This window comes from Echinops telfairi, unplaced genomic scaffold (assembly GCF_000313985.2).
Source record: "Echinops telfairi isolate 266 unplaced genomic scaffold, ASM31398v2 ScPeMD7_7410;HRSCAF=8448, whole genome shotgun sequence".
Classification (NCBI taxonomy): domain Eukaryota; kingdom Metazoa; phylum Chordata; class Mammalia; order Afrosoricida; family Tenrecidae; genus Echinops; species Echinops telfairi.
The window spans coordinates 19,771,559-19,779,727 of NW_022111310.1; positions in this window are offsets into that span (position 1 = coordinate 19,771,559).

Genomic DNA, 8,169 nt, shown 5'->3' on the forward strand with positions numbered 1-8,169 from the left:
GAGAAACGATGTACAAATGCGCTTTACACAATTGATGTGTGTATGGATTGGGATAACAGTTGTATGAGCCCCTAATAAAATGTTAAAAAAACAAACAAATGTGTCCTTCTCTCTGTTTACCAGAGAGATGTTCATCTGCTCTATAACAGGATCCCTGTTATTCTTGTGACTACCTGTATGTTTGTTTGTTTATTTATGTATCTATTGTTTTTGGTGTTTATCGATACAAGATAGGCAGGATATGTGAGTGGTGATACTGGGAGGGTAGAGGGACAGTGAGTTGGAAAGAGGGAACCAATTACAAGGAACTATATGTGACCTTTTCCCTGAGGGACGGACAACAGAAAAGTGGGTGAAGGGAGACATCGGACAGGGCAAGACATGACAAAATAACAATTTATAAAATGATCAAGGGCTCATGAGGGAGGGGGAAAATGAGGTAATGCTAGGGACTTAAGTGGAGAGGAAATGTTGTGAGAATGATGAGGGCAATGTACAAATGCGCTTTACACAATTGATGTGTGTATGGATTGTGATAAGAGTTGTATGAGCCCCTAATAAAATGATTTTTCTTAAAAAAGATAGGCAGGATAGGCAATCTTAAAGACACAGTGGCAGTTCCAACAGTTCCTGGGGGGCATGGTCAGGAAAGGGGGGAGGTGAGTGAGGACCCAACAATGACAGGTACAAGGGAAGAGTAAGTGTTCTAAAACTGATGGCGAGGAGAGTGTAGCTTTTCTGGTTGAGTTTAATCCATCAAATTGTATCTAAGAGAAATTACTGAGAAGTGAACAATGGATAAACATAATAATGGGGTAGGAGAAAAGAGAAAAGAAAAATATATGTGTGCGTATTTTTTTATATGTTAGACTAGAGAACACATTCAGGGACACTCATGTGTGTAAGAGAGAGTTTTATATCAAAGAGTCATTGTATATCAAGAAAACATCCCAGCCCAGTCCAGATCAAGTCCAGAAGTCCAATATTATCCCATATGTCCAATACTGGTCCATAAATTCCTCTCAGACTCACACAGCACATGTGATGATGCTGAATGTAGGAGGAGCACTGGTCGATGGATGGAAAGTCTTGTCAATCTTGGCAGTTCAGGCATCTCCACATGACTCTGCCAGGTCTCTGATTGTTTCAAGAGCAGGGAATGAAAGGCAGAGAGAGGGAGGGTTCAGCCTCCAGTGAGCAATTTGCCTCCAAATGAGGCCCTGATTGACAGGCTAGACTCCACCTCTTCCCTCTTAATACCCTTAAGTTGACAAACGGTGATCTGTGGTAGTTACATAATCTCCTTTAAATTTAAGGATATTAAGAGTGAAGGAGTGGAGTCTAGCCTGTCAATCAGGTCACAGCCTGATGCCTCCTCCTAGGCGTGGTCTTTTCATGAGGATTCTGGGAACTTCCTTCCTTCCTCCCTGGAGAGGGGACACCCTCTCTCTCTGCTACACATTCCTGTTGACAAACCACATGGAACCACGCTGATGGCAGCCAGAACCCTGGAGATGCTTCCGTCACCATTGGATACACAAGACTTTTCACCCACCGGCTTAGTGATCTTCCTGCATTTGGCATCATTGTATGTGCTGCGTGAGTCTGAAGAGAAAAGTGTAAACTTGTATGAGACTTATGGGATAATATCAGACTTATAGACTTGATCTGGACTGGGCTGAGATGTTTTCTTCATATACAATGACTCTTTGATATAAAGCTCTTTCTTACATACATATGAGTGTCCCTGGATTTGTTTCTATAGTCAACCCAGACTAACATATCTTATGTATGTATATGTATGCAAATACAACAAGGATGCCGAAGGGCTTTGAGCCTCGTGTTAGTCTGGGCTGACTAGAGCAACAAATCCAAATACATTCGTATGTGTGTAAGAGAGAACTTTATATCAGGAAGTAGTTATGCATCAAGAAAACATCCCAATCCAGACCAAATCAAGGTCACAAGTCCAATATTAACTCATATGTCCTATACTAGTCCATAAATTCCTTTTTAGATTCACACAGCATGTACAATGATATTGAATGCAGGAAGATCACAGACCAGTGGGTGAAAAGTCTTGTGCATCCAGGGGTGGTAGAGGCATCTCAGTGCTGGTGTGGGTCTCCATGTGGCTCCTCCCACTTTCTGAGTGTCTCCACTGCAGGGAAAGTGAGCAGAGAGAGAGAGTGTCCCGCCTCCATGGAGGAAGAAGGAAGTTCCCAATATCATCATGGAAGGCCATGCCCACAAGTAGGCATCAATCAGACTGCAATCTGATTGACAGGCTAGACTCCACCCCTTCATTCTATTTATCAAGTTAACATGAAATTTGTAACTATTACAGGCCTCTACTTAAATCTTATCTCAGTTTAAGAATGGTTTGTTCTAATAGTGCAGCATTGTATGATACCCACCTTCCTAACATGATCACTGAAGACAAAATGCATGCATAAGAAAATGTGGTGAAGAAGCTGATGTATCTGGCTACCAAAAGACATAGCGTCTGGGGTCTTAAAGACTTGTAATTAAACAAGCAGCCATATAGCAGGGGAGCAATGAAGCTCACATAGAAGAAACACACCAGCCTGTGTGATCATGTGTGAGGTGACAGCGGAAAGAGGTATCATGCAACCAAATTAATGTGAAGGGGTGTGGATGCAGTGGAAACCCAAAACCCACTTGTAAGATAACTGGACAGTCCCTCTCAGAAAGCCCACACATAAGGGATTAAAACGTCTAGTGTGTGGTATAGCACTGAGGAACCACAAAACTATCCTCTAGTTCTTTAATATTCCCTCCCCTTACTATTAGGGTTGTCATTTGTTTTACCTCATTAATCGTGTTATATTTGCGTATGTTCACCTGTATATTTAAGACCACTTGGTACATGAAAGCCAAGATAGGTAACCCTTCAGAAACAGTAAGAGGAGTAATGGTTCCCTGGGAGTATGGGAAGGGGTGGGGGCAAGAAGGGAATAGGGAGCTTATAGCATTGATGACTGTGTAACCCCACTGAAGGGGATTGAACAACAGAATTTCATGTGAGTGGGTAAATTAGATCATGTAAGACATGCCAAAAATGAATATTATAGGGGAATAATAATAATAAGGGTTCTTGGGAGCTGGAATGGAGGAGGGAGGGCATAAAGGAGTTCAAGAAGAAAGAAAATGTATTGAAACTGATTTTGGTAGCATTTGCACAGTACTGTTTGATGTGATTGAATTATGGTTTGTCATGATGTCTGCATGAGCTCCAAGTAAAATGGTTAAAATTGTAAAAATAAATATAAAAAATAAAGATTTTTTTTTTAAAAGGAAACTGATTTTCTTATTTAAAAATGGGCAAGCCAACATTGAAAGTGGGTATCTGACATAACCACTTCTGCTGCAATCAGTGTTTCATGGTTCACAGTTATTTACGGTAAATTCTAACTTTGTGTTTGGAGTATGAGACACTTCTCCTTGATATATTTCCAGTCTTCCTGTTATTAAATACATTGAATAAATTAGAAGACGCTTTGTTGGCAATAATGTTGAAGGAACTCAATCCCCAAATGACATTCAAAATGTTGTCATGCTTGAAAGCTTTTTTGGAGCATCGACTCTTTGAGTGTGATTCCGGTCTCTATTACTTACTAACTCTATGTTCTTGAGAAAGTTATTTACTTTCTCTAGGCTTCCATTTCCTCTTTATGAAATTCAAATACAAATCATAACTTTGTGTGGGATCATCTTGAGAAGGAAAATGTTAAATCACAAAAAACACTTGGGACAGTCCCTCATACCTGATGAACACGTAGTTTATAAGCTATTGTAATTACTATGGGAGTGGGATCCAGTGATCTTTAAAGTTCCTTCCAATGCTGGAATTATATGAGTCCATAGAGAGATCATTAAATTAGGAGATCTGATTATACTTACAGTTGTGGGCAATGGGGGCTGAGGGGAGTAAAGGGAAATAGAATTTCTAAAGTTTTGTCAAATCTAGTGAAAAAGCATCCCTTCATGCATATGTGAGAAATGGAAGACACCAACATTCATTATTTCAATGAGCTCCCAATCCTTTTGTGAGGTTGAGAATTGGTTCGAAAACAGTAGGGAGGAAAGAACAAGGTTAAAAAAGAAGAGGAAGGAAGGAGGGACCAAGGGAGAGACCAAGGGAAAAGAGGAGGGAAGGAGAACTAAATGATTTTGTTTAGAGAACTAAACATTTAGAGAACTAAAATGATTTTGTTACTTAATCCAATAGTCATTTCCTAAGCATCTCCTATGTGCTACATATGTTCTTGACTCTGGAATATATAAGGGATGAAAATGCTGCAGAACTGCTAACACAAAAGTAGATCAGTATATCAAATGGTCAGGGGTGGGTGTGTTTAACGAGAGGCTGACATGTAAATCATTGACAAGGGGACTGGACAGGCAGACAGTGCTTTCAGAGCGGGGAGGGATACGGATGGGAAGAACACCGCAGGAGAGGGGAAGGGAGCAAACACATCTGGGGGAACACAAACGCACATCTGTTGGTAGGAAAAGAGGGAGGACTGACTTCCGGTGTGGAAAATAATGACTGGAAATGCTTGGGGGAACGCTAGAGGGTGAGGGGGAGTGCCTTTGGCGGTATGCATCACTTGGATCACGTTGACCAGGTCTTCTGATTGTATCCTGGGGACCCAGGGCTGGCACTGAGGTGTGCCAGGACACTAAGTCCAGGATCTTCCTGGCACACACAGCATGCTCCAGAGGCTGCACCAGTGAGATCCCATGTGAGAACTCCACTGGGTGAATTGCACTCTACCTCAGATGCACCTAGAATTTGAGGCTTAAGTCAGGAAATACACGGTGTCTGAGGAAGCAGTAGAAAGCTGCACCATGATTGGTGAGCTGTTGGTCAGCAGACAAATACGGTCTTGCTATATCAATCCCCTAGATGTTGTATTAAGATATGTATCATTCTACAGGAAGCTAAGAGATATGAAAAGAGACCATGTTGCCTCCATGACACTATTCAACCTTAAATGTAATGCAGAAAGGGGAAATGTGGGATACTAGAACTAAGGGAAATAAAACTGGGACTTATTCCCTGACATGTACGGAGGGGACCTGGAAGGCCAGTGTTCCATGGTAGTTAGAGATACAGTCCGAGTATATTTTCCTATGATAATCTATCATTTCCACAGTTTCTCCCTCTAAAGCTGTGCTGCCTTAAAGTGAGCACATGGTTGATTCATTCTCCCTATAGAAGCTGACATTCCTAATTGCTCCTTTTCTTCCCGCCACAGCATCCAACCACTATCATACCCTCTTCCAATGGTAGAGGGGCATAGGGGGTCTTTATCCTCCAGGTCTGGATTCAAAACTTTTACCATAAGCCTGAATTTTTGGCTATATTAATTGGATCGTGTAGTTTTGCCTTGACAGCTTTTAATGTATAGAAAATAACCATGTAGCCACTGTGGCTCTTTTGAATTTTATATATAAAACAAAAGGGGGAATTGTGGGAAACAGAAGGATTTCTCTCAAGCTGTCTCCCCCAAATATATGCCAGACTTAGCTGCTTGAGAATGACTATACACTTGGAGGTCATCAGGAGTAGATTAGGGGTCATTCTCCCTAAGAGCTATCAGCCATCTAGACCAAGCAGACACCGCTGTTTATCCCACAACAAAATAGAGCCCATTCCCTTCTGATAAGGATAGTAGTTGTCTGTTTCCTTGGAGAGGTCAAACCCACCCAAGGCTGACCAAGATAAGGCTGTCATTATAAATCTAGGGTCTACCCATCGTGTCGCATGTATACCCATAGACCTTCCCATTCCTATAGGCACACCCCTAGCTCATCCCTTCCTGTTACCCTTAAGCCTATCATAGATCCCCTTCCTACGATGTGTATGCTTATTGTACTGCTCCTTCCTGTGACATGTGATTCTGCAATCATGTCCCTCTAAAGTGATATAATGCTTGGTTAGCAATAAAGAAAAAGGCTCTCCCCAGCTCTGAGGCTGGAATCTCTCCGGCTCCGGGTGCCCAGGGGCCGGGGTTCCCCACACGAGGACCACCAAGCGGGGCTGAGGTGAGCAATGCTACCATGTAATGTGTCTGACTGTGTTATTGTAATATCTCTCATGCTCTCGATGACTTTAATATAATACTTATATATCTCAACAAAAAAAGAGACATGTATCATTCTACCAAATCGGTGATGGGCATTCTGTTTTATATTGGTTTTGTTTGTTCATATCAGGGTGTATCTTAGAGGTGCTATGTCATGGGGGGTTACCCTCTTGAAGTTGTGATATATAATTTTGGGTAAATGAAAGGCAGAATTGATGAACCTATAGGGATAACAAATAGAACAAGGATTTCAAGGGGTGGGGGTGCAGGGGAGCGGGGGCAGTTAAAAAGGAGATGATGCCAAGGAACCCAGGAAGAAGTAGCATGTCTGGAAACTTATAGAAGCGATGGTATAATTCTACTTGATATGATTTAACAATGCAATGACATGACATTTGTATTAATGTACAAGTAAGATTTTAAAAAACCAGAAGAACAAAAACAACAACAAAGCATAGATCCAGGAATGGGTTTTGGGCTTACACTAAATAGTAGCTCCAAATTAGGAACAACTGGTTCTTACATCATGGCCCTGCTCGATGTTCACCTTCAGGAAGAGAACACAGAGGAGACAGGTGCTATAACAAAATGTGGTGAAGAAATTGTATGGTTCCTGGCTATTAGATAAAATAGCATCTGGGGTCTTAAGGCTTGTCTCCAAACAAGCACCCATCTAAGTGAGATGTCAACTTAGTCCACATGGAAGACACACACCACCATCAGTTACCGAAGGAGTGTGAAGCATATAACTTGAAGTCTAAGAAGGAATTAGTATCAGAATCTCAAATGTGAGAGTCTGGTTTGCAGAAAGCTATGAATGACAGTGGCAGCCCAAGATCCATTTGTGGAACTACATAGGAAATAAACCTTCAGTGAACCCCCTCTATCCACAATTGGAGGACAGGAGGAAAGTGGTTACTAAACAGAGTGATTCAGAGAGTTGAGTATAGAAGATCAAAGGCATAAATATGACTTGAACTTTGTCAGAAGATCCCCCTATGATGCATGCTGGACCTGATCTGGCTTCCAAATTGTCTGTATTTTTGGCTTGTATTTTTGTTTGTATTTTGTTTGGTTTTTGTTTGTCCATATTAGGGGGTGTCTCACAGGACTTAGGTCACTGGAGGCCACCCTCCTGAAGCTGCGTTATATATATTTTTGTTTATCGGTATATGAAACCCAGGATTGATGAAGCTATAAAGATGGCAAGTAGAATAAGGAATTTGGTGGGGAGAGGGGGTACTGTGGAGGTGACAAGGGGAAATGGAGACGATGCCAAGGAGGCCATGTAGAAAAGAAATGTTTGGAAACTGATTGTGGCAGCAAATGTACAATTCTGCTGGATGTGACAGAACTATGGAATGATATGATATATGCATTAATTCCCACATAATACTAACAAATCCCCACCCCAAATTCCCCAGTAAAGGTAAAGGTGGCAAAGAGAAGAGTCCCTTAACCCCACCTGTGGTGTCCAGGACATTGTCATCTCTCATTTGACTCTCCGCCACAGCCTCCTGAACAAGTCTTTCTTCCTCCTATTTTATCCTTCCTCGCTCGTTCTCTCCAACATCCAGCAGGGACCTCGTGATTTTGTTGGAGGCTATCGAATCAATTCTGAACCCACGTGACATTTCAAACTCTCCTATATGGTTTTCTAGGTTGTTATAGTTGTGGTAGCAAATCACCAGGAAGTAGGTTGTCAGGTCTTTTACCCTGGGGGATTGAACCACCAACCTTTAAGTTGGCAACCAAATACTCAATCATCATATCACCATAATGCAAATTGATTGCTACCCTTTGCTGGTTTTATATTAATATAGCTTACATGGTCTTTCAGGATCTGGCCCTGGTATACTTCTCTTGGCTCATTTTTTGCTAAATCCATGAACTCTATTCTGAACTTCCTTTTATTTCTTGAATCTCTCATTCTCTCACCTGCAGATTTTCATTGATACTGTTCTCTACATAGGAATAGGCTTCTCCTGGCTTCAGCTTAAACATCGCATCTTCTAGGAACCCTTCTGGAAAGCCCTCCCCCCGCCCCCCCCCC